We start from the raw sequence: 15,678 nt of genomic DNA on the forward strand, positions 1-15,678 counted from the left end.
TCATATAATATTGTCGATATGCCCATATCTTATAGAAAATAACCAAAAGACCTTCATCTTTCATTCACCATACCTCATGGGGATTATGGGTATTTTGGTTAATTTCTATATGATAGAGATGCTTTGCTAATTTCTGGTGAGATAGAAATATATTGGTCATTTTTTAAAGGATAGTTATATGGTCATTTTCCATGAAATAGGGGTATTTTGATCATTTTATTTAGGGTTGGGGGATTTTGGTCATATCTCAAGAGTTAGGGTTGTTCCGGTTGTGATGATTGACATGGATCCAATAGGGCACCCTTGTCATGGGGCTCTTTCAGAGGGTGCTTTCACTTTAGAGTAACGCTAGGGAAACCGGGTTGTACAACTGAATAGGAAACCGAACAAATGGGTTGTTACCACAACATCACAAGTGACTACAACCGGTCCTTTGGTTTAGGAAAGTCACCAAAAAGGTGATTCTCATGCACAAGTGGCACATTCCCATTGTTGGTTTCTACCTTCGGTCTTATTCCCGGTTACCAAATCATTTTCCTTCACTTTATCATACCTTTAAATAATTTATTCCTTGATAATACAACATGTAACTAACAAGGAACAAAAATAGTTCCAAGATAGAAAAAAAAGTCGACAAACAAAAATTAATTCAAGACAAGCTATCAATGACAACAAGCGATTGAGGACAAGGCCATATTCAAGGTTAGATTATCTTGCAATCAAACCTCTACCCTCACGGATTAGGGGTATTTTCGTTAACTTCTATGACATAGAGATACTTCGGTAATTTATTTATTTTTTACATAGGAATACTTGTCATTTTTCATAGCATAGGTATTTGGTCATTTTCGATGAAATTAGGGCATTTTGATCATTTTCTTTGAGATGAGGGCATTTTGGTCGGGAGGTAGGGTTGCTTCGGTTGCCGGGATTGACCCGGATCGAGTAGGGCACCCCTTTCATGTTAGATAAAGTGCCCTAAACATGAAATTTTCATCCTACATAGCCCACATTAAAGTTATTTCAATAGAAAGTCTATTTAGAAAAGGAAACCATTTTCAAGATAAAGAGCAAGAGAGAGAGATTTTTTTAATGAGTATACTGAGTCTACCATATTTGGGGCTCTTCATCCAACGTTCCACTAAGGGGAAGAAAACGTCTTTTGTTGGACGTTTTAGCATGTAAAAGTTGTTTTTTTTTTAAAAAAAAAACTTGTTTTCTATTTTAGATAAAATCAAAGGTGAGAGATTTTAGGATCTAAAATTCAAGAAATAGAATTTCTATAAAGCCCTTACTTAGATTGGATCATCCAACAATTTCTTTGAAGAGTGAAATTTCCGTTCCTCTCCACACAATAGTAGAAAACGTCCAACTCTCTTTCTCTTTCTTTTTCTCTTTCTCTCTTTGGTTCTTCTAAAGTTCAATACTAGTTCCCATTAAAAGATCTAGATTGAAATAAAAAAGCTCCATCCATATTTTAGATTCCCAAATTCAAAAGGGGCCGATTTAGATCAATTCTTAATATAGAACAAATATTGTTCTATCTCTTCTGTGAAGATCAAAAGGATCCCATCGGATCAACTTGCGGTGTCCAAGACGAAAATTTCATTCATGGTGATTCAGGGAGTAGATCAAGCTGACGATCTTCTTCGTGGTAATTTCTACAAAGGTATGTTTTTATCTGTTTATCTTATCACCAAAATATAATCTACTTCCTAGAAATCTTGGGCTAAGGGCAAAATTCAAGAATAATTTTTAAACTATACGATTTTTTTCGGCTGAGCATAGCGATTTTGCCCGGGGGTTATACAGCCCTTCTAACAAGTGGTATCGGAGCAAACTAGGGAATAGATTAGGAGGCCAACAAACCAAAGATAGATTATGCGGTTACCTGCTGTGAGCCCGGACGCTTATCCCGGCCATCCGAGGTTCCAGTCTTTGTGTGATTTAATAGACATAGGACTGTTTTGAGAAAACAGCGGATCTAATCTGCTTGATGGATTTTTTTTCGGATGATCACTTTACATGGTTGGATAGTACACTCGAATACGAGTTCAACGCATCAAGAATTATCGAAATCCGATGGACGAATAGGGAGATATAATTTTTCAAACTTGCATGGAATTTGTAGGAATTGCTGGAATTTTGGTGCGAAAATTGAAACGGGTTTTTGATTTTCACCCCAAACAAATTTGAAAAACATGTAACCCAGGCATGGACTTTTCAAACAATGTATTAGCGAGTTTATAGCATGACCAGAACCATAATTGAGTTGGATTCAATTATCCAAAAGGCCATGCTATCTAGATTATGTCCCCGGTACAAGACACATTTTTATTTTTCCTATCAAATGATCTTGTTTTCATGCAAATTTTTTTATGGTGATTTATTAGATCATATAAAAGTGTTTTATGATGATTCTAATGAAAATTAGAATGTTTGTATATTAATTAAAAATTAATCAACCCATTAAAAGTGCGAAATAATCGCTTAAGGTGAATATTTGGCAGAAAGGGAGTTTGGACCTCAACTTTTGCGCTGCAAGCATAAGTTAATTTATGGTTTTATATACTGATGTGCAAGTTATTTATATTCTCATTCATGGTTTGTCCCACATATTGTTCGCAATTATTAATTTTAATTTTATTTAATTGTTATACTTCTTCTGCACAGTTGCGCGGACAACTAGTTTCCCATTGAGATTTGATCATGATGTATAGATTACCTAGGCTAGTGTAGGACACTAGGATAGTTTATTTCATGTTCAAATAAGCTCAATTAATGATCGGATCATTGACTTGGAGGTCGACAGACGGATCAAACCAACTGTGGCATGGAGATGCTTTAGAAGGGCTGGCAGATGATGGCGGTTTTTTATTCGACCAAGGACAGACATATACGCTGATCTTGCTGATTTATTTAGAAATTTTTGATGAGGCATATATCTAAAATTTACCCCTTTGGATGATTCGCCTTGAGGTCGATGAATTTTTCTAGTGCAAAAGTTGCCCAAAATTCACCCTCGGTATGGTAATGTGGAGTCCTGGGGATACCCTTATTATAATAAGGTTAGTGGGAGTTACCTAGAACCCAAATACCAAATTGAGCCTATGGTTTGGATGGATGTGATCATGTAATGGATGCCTTATGATTGCTTTATGCTTGTTTCATGCATGTTTTATTCCATTGGATAGCTGTTTGCTTAAAACATGCAAGTAATGTTATATTCACACTCCCACTATAAAAATACCCTCATTATGATATTAAGTTGATAAATGGAGTTCAAATTGAAAGAATCAAACTCCATAGCCTTCCATAGCCATCTAGTGGTTGGCTAGTCAAGAGAATAGAACGGTCACATGCCAAAGCAGAAGTCGATTCCATTCCCTTGGCTAGAGTAACCGTTAGATTCCCATGGGCATAAGGGAAACATGTGAAAATGCAAAGGTCACATGCTAAAGCAGAAGCCATTTGCATTATTTTTTGAGGCAATGTGTCTAACTTAACCAAGCAAAGGGTATTGAAGCCCAAAGGATAAACATACCGCGATACTTGGAGGCCAAAAAGAAAATCAGATATTATGTGAGACATAATGGATTAGAAGAATACGCTTGTTTAAAGTTTTGGATAGGTTTCTAGTACCCTTTGGAGAAATTAGACATTTCTCTTGATTCACGAGGTTGAGGGGCAGACGTACAATTGGTGGTACCATCATAGATCGAAAACCCAGATCTGATGGAAGTATGTCATGAAATTAATGAACTTAAATTTGGTAGTCTTGCTAATGTGTGCCTCTCTTTTTCATTGAATGTAGATCAATGGCTTCCTTCAACCCACTAGTTAGAATCCTATAAGTTAACCGACCCTAATTACATTAACTGGAAAAGAAATTTGATGCTGTGGTACCCGATCCCGCGAGAGGGGTGTGGGCGCGAGCCGCCGCGCGCTCTCTCTCTTGGTCTCTCGTACCCACGCGATTGGCGTGTGCCTTTTAATGTTGATTTGAATTAATCTTTCCTGTGAACTTGGGATCACTAAGGCAATCCGAATTCCACACGAAAGAGACTGACAGAGTCGCCACCTAGATGTGGGATCTAGGACCCGTAATTAACCAGAAATCTAGACTCGCTACCTGGTTACGAGAATGGAAGGTATGGGGAGTTATCCGCCACATGCACCATTCCTGCCCGATAATCGGTCTTCGATTCCAAAAGCTAACTCTTTTAAATTTATTTTAAATGGCTCATTCAACTCTATGTTAATGTGCGAACTAAGTGACATGCATCCTATGATCTAATTTCAATGTGAATCCTAGATGTGTATCTTGATTTATTAATTTGTCTGGATTCAATCTAAGTGAAAGTTCTCCTAGAATTCTAATTTCATGGAAAACCCTAACTGATTTGATTAAGTATTTACAAGAAAATTAATATACAAAACACCACAATTTGTTTGTGGTGCCGACTCGCGGGTGGTATGCCATCAGACATCCAAGCTGCCTACGTACCCAAGCCTTACTGGGATCAGAGTCGACGTAGTTCGGTGCATTTTAAGCTAAGCTACATATGCCTAACTCAACTAGGACACCGATCTAGACGGGATTGACTGTTTCAACAGTTTTAAGAGAAGTTATTTAATTCAAGTTGAGGATTTTATTATCTTAGGATTTCATCGAAGATGCTATATGATCCTATCTAAATGCAAGTTGTCCCTTAGACTAATGCAGGTTAGCCTACATCCTAGTTTACTAGGCTTGTCCTAGGGAAAAACTGGATGACTAGTGTAACTTGACCTATGGCACGGTTGCTATACATAGCAAGCGTCCGTGATGAGGCTGGACTCCTAACTCTAGGACTCCCTAAAACTTAGGACACAACACGACACGACACCATTGTTCCTAAATTGGGCTCTAAGGGTTCTTACGACGGAAACCATAATCCAATGGTTCCGAGAGACACGAGATGAATCGAGATGATGAATAGTGTGAGGGAATGGGAAAGATAGAGAAAGGTGCGACTGAACTTGGGAGTGCCAAATTGCCTACGTACCCCGTGATGGGGATCAAGCCACACGTAGTTCCACTGGGGAGGTTGCTTGGATTTTGGAAAACAGGTTTGGTATTTGGATCAGGAATCGGGTTTGTATTTGAGCATTGGACTTGAGATTCAAAAACATTGATATAGCAATGGGATTTTGGAATTGGGAATTTGCATCAAAGAATTGAGCATATTGGAATCATCAAGGGTTTGAATTTTCGGAATTCAAAGTGGGCGGGCTTATGAGATTCGGCCAAATGGATTCAGACATGCGACTCGGATTGTGTTGGGATATGACTTGGTTGGATTGGGTTAATGGTTAGGGTCAAGTGAGTCGGGTCTAAGTTAGGAGCAAACCCGAGACTAGCCATGGTCTAACTAGGAGGAAGCAGGGTACAAACCAGGGTGCGGACCAGGGTGCACCAGGGTGCGAACCAGCAGGGAACTAGGGTGCGAACCAGCAGGGAACCAGGGTGCGAACCAGCAGGGGAACCAGGGTGCAACCAGCAGGGAACCTGGGTGCAACCAGCAGCGAACCTGGGTGCAACCAGGGTCTAACCAGAGTGCGAACCAGCAGGGAACCAGGGTGCGAACCAATATCGAACCAGGGTGCGAACCAGTAGGGAACCAGGGTGCAACCAGCAGGGAAGCAGGGTGCGAACCAGTAGGGAACCAGGGTGCGAACCAGTAGGGAACCAGGGTGCAACCAGCAGGGAACCAGGGTGCAACCAGCATCGAACCTGGGTGCAACCAGCAGCGAACCTGGGTGCAACCAGGGTCTAACCAGAGGCTAACCAGGGGGAAAACAGACCCTACATGCTTCCTAACATGGTTTTTCTTTTAAAGTAAAAGATATGCATGAAAACAGACCCTACATAGAATTGAAATAAATGCCTACCTCTTTGGAAACCCACTTTGTGTTTGATTTTTCTTTGATGGTAATTCCTTGAAGATGATTCCTTGCTTGATAATGACTGCTTTTGATATATATCACCCAACGTATAAAATCACCCGATCCGGCAAGGATGGCCGAACCCTTGAAGAGATGAGGGAGAGGGATGAATTTTCTAAGAGAGGGGTTCTTTTTCTTCTTTTCTTGGATGGTGGGATGAGAGGGTATTTATAGGAGAATGGGATAGGAGGTTAGGTGAGGTTAGGTGGTTTTGGATGGTTAGGATGAGAGGATGAGGTTAGGTAAGGTTAGGTGGGGTTAGGTAAGGTTAGGTGAGGTTAGGTGAGGTTAGGTGAGGTTTGGATGGTTAGGATGAGAGGAGAGGTTATGTGAGGTTAGGTGAGGTTTGGATGGTTAGGATGAGAGGAGAGGTTAGGTGGTTTTGGATGGTTAGACCCAGGTCAAGATCTACCATTGATCTAACGATTTACGGAAATCGGGTCTCGGAATGGAATCAGGGTCCGGGCTATGAAGTGACCCTAGCTTATTTTGTCCTGATTGATGATTCGTAAAGTCAGATCAAGATATTAATGACCTAAAACATATAAATCAATGATAGAGGGGGTTCTCACATGGATTTAACACACTAATTTCTTTGTTGATTAAAACAAAACAAAATGGGGTGTCTACAGATGCCCCTCTTTGGTAGAGATGACGTAGTCATTGAATACCAAAGTTAAAAATGACAGAACCATTTTGCGTAGCTTTAATCGACAAAGGACTCTCTAGACACAACGCACCTTAACATAATGCAAAACCTTAGATGAAACCCTAGAACTTGAATAATAAAAAAAAAAAAAAAAAAAAAAAAAAAAAAACTCGATGCGGCGCCGTTCACAAACGGGCAATTAGAGAATGAGATATCATTTTCGAATGGATTCTGAAGGAAAAGGACAAAGATCGCTCTCAAACAGTTTTTAGAAGGAGATGAGACGCCGCTCACAAGCGGGTTCAACGAGGATAAGAAGCATTCCCAAATGGACTTGGATAATGAGGCACCGTTCACAAACGGCCTCTAGGAGGATAGAAAACCATTCACAAATGGACTCGAGAAAAGAGGCACCGTTCACAAACGGGCTCAAGGAGAAGACAAGACCATTCACAAATGGACTCGAGAAATGAGGCACCGTTCACAAACGGGCTCAAGGAGGACGATACCATTCACAAATGGATTCGAGAAAAGAGGCACCGTTCACAAACGGGCTCAAGGAGAAGACAAGACCATTCACAAATGGACTCGAGAAATGAGGCACCGTTCACAAACGGGCTCAAGGAGGACGATACCATTCACAAATGGATTCGAGAAAAGAGGCACCATTCACAAACGGGCTCAAGGATAAGACAAGACCATTCACAAATGGACTCGAGAAATGAGGCACCATTCACAAACAGGCTCAAGGAGAAGACGAGACCATTCACAAATGGACTCGAGAAATGAGGCACCGTTCACAAACGGGCTCAAGGAGAAGACGAGACCATTCACAAATGGATTCGAGAAATGAGGCATCGTTCACAAACGGGCTCAAGGAGAAGACAAGACCATTCACAAATGGATTCGAGAAATGAGGCACCGTTCACAAACGGGCTCAAGGAGAAGACAAGACCATTCACAAATGGATTCGAGAAATGAGGCACCGTTCACAAACGGGCTCAAGGAGAAGACAAGACCATTCACAAATGGACTCGAGAAATGAGGCACCGTTCACAAACGGGCTCAAAGAGGACACGAGACCATTCACAAATGGACTCAGAAAATGAGGCACCGTTCACAAACGGGCTCAAGGAGAAGATGAGACAATTCACAAATGGACTCAGAGAATGAGACACCTGTTCACAAACGGGTTCGAGGAGAAGACGAGACCATTCACAAATGGACTCGAGAAATGAGGCACCGTTCACAAACGGGCTCGAAGAATTTAGGGATTTTTTTATGAACTTGAATTTGACGTAGGAATGGATTTTTATTTTTATTTTTTAATTAAGGATTTGGATTTGATAAATTTTTTTAATTTTGGAAAATGAGGTACCGTCCGCAAACGGGCTCAAGGAGAAGATGAGACCATTCACAAATGGCCTCGAGAAAAGAGGCACCGTTCACAAACGGGCTCAAAGAGGACATGAGACCATTCACAAATGGACTCAGAGAATGAGAAACCTGTTCACAAACGGGTTCAAGGAGAAGACGAGACCATCCCCAAATGGCCTCGAGAAAAGAGGCACCGTTCACAAACGGGCTCAAAGAGGGCATGAGATTTTTCATGAACTTGAATTTGACGTAAGATTGGATTTGTTTGAATCGGGGATTGGTTTTGATGAATTTTTTATTTTTGGGAAATGAGGTACCGTCCGCAAACGGGCTCAAGGAGAAGACGAGACCATTCACAAACGGCCTCGAGAAATGAGGCACCTTTCACAGAAGGGCTCAAAGAGGACATGAGATTTTTCATGAACTTGAATTTGACGTAAGATTGGATTTGTTTGAATCGGGGATTGGATTTGATGAATTTTTATTTTTGGGAAATGAGGTACCGTCCGCAAACGGGCTCAAGGAGAAGACGAGACCATTCACAAATGGGCTCGAGAAATGAGGCACCGTTCACAAACGGGCTCGACGACACAAGATAGCTTTGATTGATGAATTCAACAATGAAAAATTTAGAGATTTTTATGAATTTGAATTTGACGTAGGATTGGATTTTTTGAATTGGGGATTGGATTTGATGAATTTTTGATTTTTTGAGAAATGAGGCACCGTCCACAAACGGGCTCAAGGAGGACATGAGACCATTCATAAATGAACTCAGAAAATGAGGCACCGTTCACAAATGGGCTCAAGGAGAAGACGAAACCATTCACAAATGGACTCGAGAGATGAGGCACCGTTCATAAACGGGCTCAAGGAGAAGACGAGGCCATTTGCAAATGGGCTCGAGAAAAGAGGTACCGTTCACAAACGGGCTCGAAGAATTTAGAGATTTTCCATGAACTTGAATTTGACGTAAGATTGGATTTGATGAATTTTTTATTTTTTTGAACTCAATGAAATCGGGGATATTATGGATCGTGCCCGACAAAGATGTTGGAAACTAGGACTTTGACGAATGATGAAACGGCAAACCTTTGGAACGAAGAACCATTACTAGCAAGAATGGATTAGGAACATTTTTATGAAACTTCAACAAGATTTTTCTCAAAGAGACTGCTGGTCTTGTCTTCTGGGGATTTTGATAACTGAAACCTTGAACAAGACATTTGAGATTGGTAATTTAGAACAACGACTCTCTTGGATATTAACATGGAAAAGCGGGATCTGCTTCTTGACAGGTGTTTAGATAAACATTTCTTGACCAGGATAACTAACCGGAAGGGAATTATGAATTTGAATGGTTCATCTTTCTGAGAAATTGGCTCAACCACCATTGCATCTGAGGTTCTTCCAAGCTTAAGGTGCCTTCCTGGGGTATGATCTTTTTACGGAAGCTGGGCTTTCTGATGTTTCTACTTCTGAATTTTTCTGAGCTGATCTTCTTTGAAATGAAGTTGTTTGACTAAATTCTCGAGCTCTTTCAGGTATAATTGCAGGGAGATGCCTAGGCCTGGCCTCCTTCACCAAGACAGTTACATCATTTGGACATAGGAACGACAATTGACTCTTTCTAAAGAGAAAACTTAGATGAAAGGCACTACTCAAAGGATTGAGCAGCCCTGAAGGAGTGAACTTAGAATAATAAAGATTGACTGACTATACTGACAAACATAGTGATGCTTCTGACTTAGTTAATGTTTTGTTTGGTAAGTCTATCCTTTCAAGGAATAGTTTTTCAATTGGTAAACACCGGACTTCTTCCTCGAAACAGTAATGCCTCAAGAATTTAATTACGACCCCTAAGATTGCTTAGCTTCAATGCCCCCAGTTTTGAGGATATCACTTGAATTTGCTTGAACTTCAGTTGATCTTCAGTCTTGATACCGGCTGTTGCCTTCTTATACTGATTCTCTTACCGTGACCAAGTCACCTCTTCAGGGTTTTTAATTTGGCGGACCGCGCTAGCCTTAACTTTTGCCTGAACCACCTTTCTAGGTTTTCGATCCAGCAGGCTATCCCCTTAGCTTTTGCCTAAGCCGCCCTTTCGGGTTTTCAACTTAGCAGGGGAATGATCTTAAATTTTGCCTAGACCGCCCTTTCAGGTTTTCAGTCTAGCAGATCTTCAAACTCCGTTATTTTTCTTATTCATCATCATTTCATTTTTTTATTGTATCTCAGGACCTAGCTCATTAGTTCTGAACACCAGAAGGACTTTTATAGGTAGGATAGGGCTTTTCAAAGAATGGCTTAAGGCTCAACAAAGATTTCGACCGAACCTGTGAACAGGTCGCCTACATATCCCAAGGTAGGAATCAGGTCGTGTGTAGTTCAGGGCGAATGCCCCTAGTTTGAAGATAAATTGTTTGATTTTTTTTTTCCTTTTTTCTTTTCTTTCTGGAACAATTAACTTCTCTTCTTTTGGAACTTGTCCCTCTCTTTTTTTTTTGAAAGGATTGAATTTCTTTTCCTTTTTGAATCGACCGAACTCGGTTCAACCGAGTTGCCTACGTACCCCAGTATAGGGATCAGGTCTCGCGTAGTTCGGGGAAATGCCCCTGGTTTGATGGGTTTTCAAGAAAATTTTATTCAGGCTCGAAGGGTTTGCAAACCGGTATTCTTTTGACATTGGTTCTGATTTTGGGATTTATTCGGCCAAAGGGGGCCTTCCGATGTTCAGATTGGGAATCGATCTAGGTTACTAGAGTCTGTCTGGTACTGATTATTTATTTCTTTTTTTTCTCTTTTTTTTTTTTCACGGAGTTTGACGGCATTTCCAGGTAAGATAATGGATTTTCTTCTTTCAAGATTCTAATGCGTGCTTTCGGCTTTCATAGAGCGAAACTTGTTCCTTGACATCCTCCATCTATGGATTTGTAACTCTTGATATCTGATGACCACTTTTCAATACTTGTTCTTGAACTTCTTATCTTGAATTTGTTGGCTTCATGTTATGAATTTGAGAACCAAGGTCATTGATTGGAAATATGAAAGTTATTTCCACTCTATGCCCCTTGCATAGCATATGATATTCACTTCATTCTTTCTTGAACCTTCTATCTATGTCTTGCCCCTGGTATCGGTTGTAGCTTTTCTAGACAATCTTCTTATTCTTGAAATAATTTTATCAATTCTTCACACTCTTTAGAGGGTAATGTATTTTCAATCGGCATTCACTGAATCAAAGTTTCAGTGCCAGTGTTTATCATTTCAATTTCATCTTTGAAAGGTTGGGATTGGCGCTCCTCCTCTCGTTCAAGTAATTGCTGTGACTCAAGTGGAGTTTCGTCAATTTTGTCCTCATTTGAAGAGGGAGTCTTATTTTAAGATCAGAAGCACACTTAAGAACAGACACAAGTGAACTTTTTGGAACTGACCGAAATTTTATTTAAAGAAAAGCTATTACATCAGACGACCTATCCTGAACATGCTCAGGATTCACAACTCTAAATAAGAAAGGGAAACAGAAGATAACTTGCCTGGACTAGGCATTGACCTTTAACTGTAAGACCGGACTCAACAATTATACTGACCATGATGACTGACTCAACATAAAATAGTAAGTGACTAAAACTTTAACTGCTGCAACTGTTTGGCGTTGAAGGCTCGGCGAAGGCTGGTTCGTTCTGAACATCATCATGGCTGATACTTTCAATTTTGGACAATGATGACTGATTCGCATAGGGAAATGCCCCTAGCTCAAGGATTCTGAGAGTGAACTCTGAAGGACTTAGCAAAATAATCTTGAAAAAGGTAGCCCCTAGAGGAGGAACAGACCAGGGGTACAAGCAAGATTGGATTATCTGGACCAGGCATGATCAGATCATGAGAACGCATAATCGAAAGATTGTGAGATTCTGCATCTGCCAGTTAGGGGATGGCATGAAGATACGATTGAATTGTATGATAGAAGAATCAAAGACGCACGATCAAGAGATTAGATGAGATAGCATAAGATTGCTTTCAACGGATAGATCATGAATGACTAATCCTATGAGATCTTTGGAAATGATGGGATTTATATCCTAACCCCAAAGGGAAAGTTTTTAATCTTCACACATTTTAACAGTGTTACCTGAAGGCATCAACCCTAATCCTAATCTATCGGAGTGGAGAGAGGATCTCGACTCATGACTTTGTTTGTGTACCTAGGACCGATCGTAGCCATTGGAAGATGGTCTACGGCCTAATCTAGACACAAATAGGTAGGATATCCTAAACTAGGCTCACACACGTGATGCACATGTGTTCGTATACTACATGCATGTGTGGGTTAATCTAGGGGTAAGGCCAAGAGTTCCCTTAGCGCGAATCCCTGTTCGATATACTGTACCAGTGTCCGGCGTATCAGTACGTGAACAAGAGATCCGTTTACGTACCATAAAGGTACTAGGCTAAGGGTGGAATGTTTCTCTAGCACAGAGGCACCAGGTGATGAAATCCCAGTCAACCATGCTAGATAACACTCCGGGTTCCTAAAATAGGACGTGTGTGCACGTGAGATGCAAGGGTTTAGATGCAAGTGATGTAAGTGTGTGCAATATGTTTGCGCAATCTATGATGCCTTCAGATTTTGTTAGATTAAGTTCAAGTAAAATGTGATGAGAAAATAAAACAAGACAAACTAATCTGACAAGTATACAAGAGATAGAGTTTTCATGAGCCAGTTAAAATAGATTCAAATAAGTTATCCTTTGGAATTGTGATGAAGTTAGGTGATCCCCAGCAGAGTCGCCAGACTGTGGTACCCGATCCCGCGAGAGGGGTGTGGGCGCGAGCCGCCGCGCGCTCTCTCTCTTGGTCTCTCGTACCCACGCGATTGGCGTGTGCCTTTTAATGTTGATTTGAATTAATCTTTCCTGTGAACTTGGGATCACTAAGGCAATCCGAATTCCACACGAAAGAGACTGACAGAGTCGCCACCTAGATGTGGGATCTAGGACCCGTAATTAACCAGAAATCTAGACTCGCTACCTGGTTACGAGAATGGAAGGTATGGGGAGTTATCCGCCACATGCACCATTCCTGCCCGATAATCGGTCTTCGATTCCAAAAGCTAACTCTTTTAAATTTATTTTAAATGGCTCATTCAACTCTATGTTAATGTGCGAACTAAGTGACATGCATCCTATGATCTAATTTCAATGTGAATCCTAGATGTGTATCTTGATTTATTAATTTGTCTGGATTCAATCTAAGTGAAAGTTCTCCTAGAATTCTAATTTCATGGAAAACCCTAACTGATTTGATTAAGTATTTACAAGAAAATTAATATACAAAACACCACAATTTGTTTGTGGTGCCGACTCGCGGGTGGTATGCCATCAGACATCCAAGCTGCCTACGTACCCAAGCCTTACTGGGATCAGAGTCGACGTAGTTCGGTGCATTTTAAGCTAAGCTACATATGCCTAACTCAACTAGGACACCGATCTAGACGGGATTGACTGTTTCAACAGTTTTAAGAGAAGTTATTTAATTCAAGTTGAGGATTTTATTATCTTAGGATTTCATCGAAGATGCTATATGATCCTATCTAAATGCAAGTTGTCCCTTAGACTAATGCAGGTTAGCCTACATCCTAGTTTACTAGGCTTGTCCTAGGGAAAAACTGGATGACTAGTGTAACTTGACCTATGGCACGGTTGCTATACATAGCAAGCGTCCGTGATGAGGCTGGACTCCTAACTCTAGGACTCCCTAAAACTTAGGACACAACACGACACGACACCATTGTTCCTAAATTGGGCTCTAAGGGTTCTTACGACGGAAACCATAATCCAATGGTTCCGAGAGACACGAGATGAATCGAGATGATGAATAGTGTGAGGGAATGGGAAAGATAGAGAAAGGTGCGACTGAACTTGGGAGTGCCAAATTGCCTACGTACCCCGTGATGGGGATCAAGCCACACGTAGTTCCACTGGGGAGGTTGCTTGGATTTTGGAAAACAGGTTTGGTATTTGGATCAGGAATCGGGTTTGTATTTGAGCATTGGACTTGAGATTCAAAAACATTGATATAGCAATGGGATTTTGGAATTGGGAATTTGCATCAAAGAATTGAGCATATTGGAATCATCAAGGGTTTGAATTTTCGGAATTCAAAGTGGGCGGGCTTATGAGATTCGGCCAAATGGATTCAGACATGCGACTCGGATTGTGTTGGGATATGACTTGGTTGGATTGGGTTAATGGTTAGGGTCAAGTGAGTCGGGTCTAAGTTAGGAGCAAACCCGAGACTAGCCATGGTCTAACTAGGAGGAAGCAGGGTACAAACCAGGGTGCGGACCAGGGTGCACCAGGGTGCGAACCAGCAGGGAACTAGGGTGCGAACCAGCAGGGAACCAGGGTGCGAACCAGCAGGGGAACCAGGGTGCAACCAGCAGGGAACCTGGGTGCAACCAGCAGCGAACCTGGGTGCAACCAGGGTCTAACCAGAGTGCGAACCAGCAGGGAACCAGGGTGCGAACCAATATCGAACCAGGGTGCGAACCAGTAGGGAACCAGGGTGCAACCAGCAGGGAAGCAGGGTGCGAACCAGTAGGGAACCAGGGTGCGAACCAGTAGGGAACCAGGGTGCAACCAGCAGGGAACCAGGGTGCAACCAGCATCGAACCTGGGTGCAACCAGCAGCGAACCTGGGTGCAACCAGGGTCTAACCAGAGGCTAACCAGGGGGAAAACAGACCCTACATGCTTCCTAACATGGTTTTTCTTTTAAAGTAAAAGATATGCATGAAAACAGACCCTACATAGAATTGAAATAAATGCCTACCTCTTTGGAAACCCACTTTGTGTTTGATTTTTCTTTGATGGTAATTCCTTGAAGATGATTCCTTGCTTGATAATGACTGCTTTTGATATATATCACCCAACGTATAAAATCACCCGATCCGGCAAGGATGGCCGAACCCTTGAAGAGATGAGGGAGAGGGATGAATTTTCTAAGAGAGGGGTTCTTTTTCTTCTTTTCTTGGATGGTGGGATGAGAGGGTATTTATAGGAGAATGGGATAGGAGGTTAGGTGAGGTTAGGTGGTTTTGGATGGTTAGGATGAGAGGATGAGGTTAGGTAAGGTTAGGTGGGGTTAGGTAAGGTTAGGTGAGGTTAGGTGAGGTTAGGTGAGGTTTGGATGGTTAGGATGAGAGGAGAGGTTATGTGAGGTTAGGTGAGGTTTGGATGGTTAGGATGAGAGGAGAGGTTAGGTGGTTTTGGATGGTTAGACCCAGGTCAAGATCTACCATTGATCTAACGATTTACGGAAATCGGGTCTCGGAATGGAATCAGGGTCCGGGCTATGAAGTGACCCTAGCTTATTTTGTCCTGATTGATGATTCGTAAAGTCAGATCAAGATATTAATGACCTAAAACATATAAATCAATGATAGAGGGGGTTCTCACATGGATTTAACACACTAATTTCTTTGTTGATTAAAACAAAACAAAATGGGGTGTCTACAGATGCTAGTTTTAACAGCTGTGAAAGTTTACTGGGTTCTTACCACTGCAGAACTCGAAGAGCCTACTGCTGATGTCCCACGAGCTAAAAGGGACAGGAAGCAGAAATTGACTGATGATAATGAAATTTGACTAAGTGTTATATCCT

General features: G+C 41.3%; 1 long non-coding RNA gene across 1 annotated transcript; it reads right to left on the reverse strand.

Annotated features, from left to right (window-relative positions):
• Positions 1-11,434: 11,434 nt before the first annotated feature.
• LOC143853896 (uncharacterized) lies at positions 11,435-15,365 on the reverse strand. The gene is made up of 2 exons (XR_013237298.1): positions 14,848-15,365; positions 11,435-11,934 (listed from the first exon to the last, which is right to left on the reverse strand). It is a non-coding gene; the product is annotated as an uncharacterized LOC143853896 (long non-coding RNA).
• Positions 15,366-15,678: the final 313 nt, after the last annotated feature.

This window comes from Tasmannia lanceolata, unplaced genomic scaffold (genome assembly GCF_043159265.1).
Source record: "Tasmannia lanceolata isolate RefF3 unplaced genomic scaffold, GAP_Taslan_0.1 ptg000003l, whole genome shotgun sequence".
Taxonomy (NCBI): domain Eukaryota; kingdom Viridiplantae; phylum Streptophyta; class Magnoliopsida; order Canellales; family Winteraceae; genus Tasmannia; species Tasmannia lanceolata.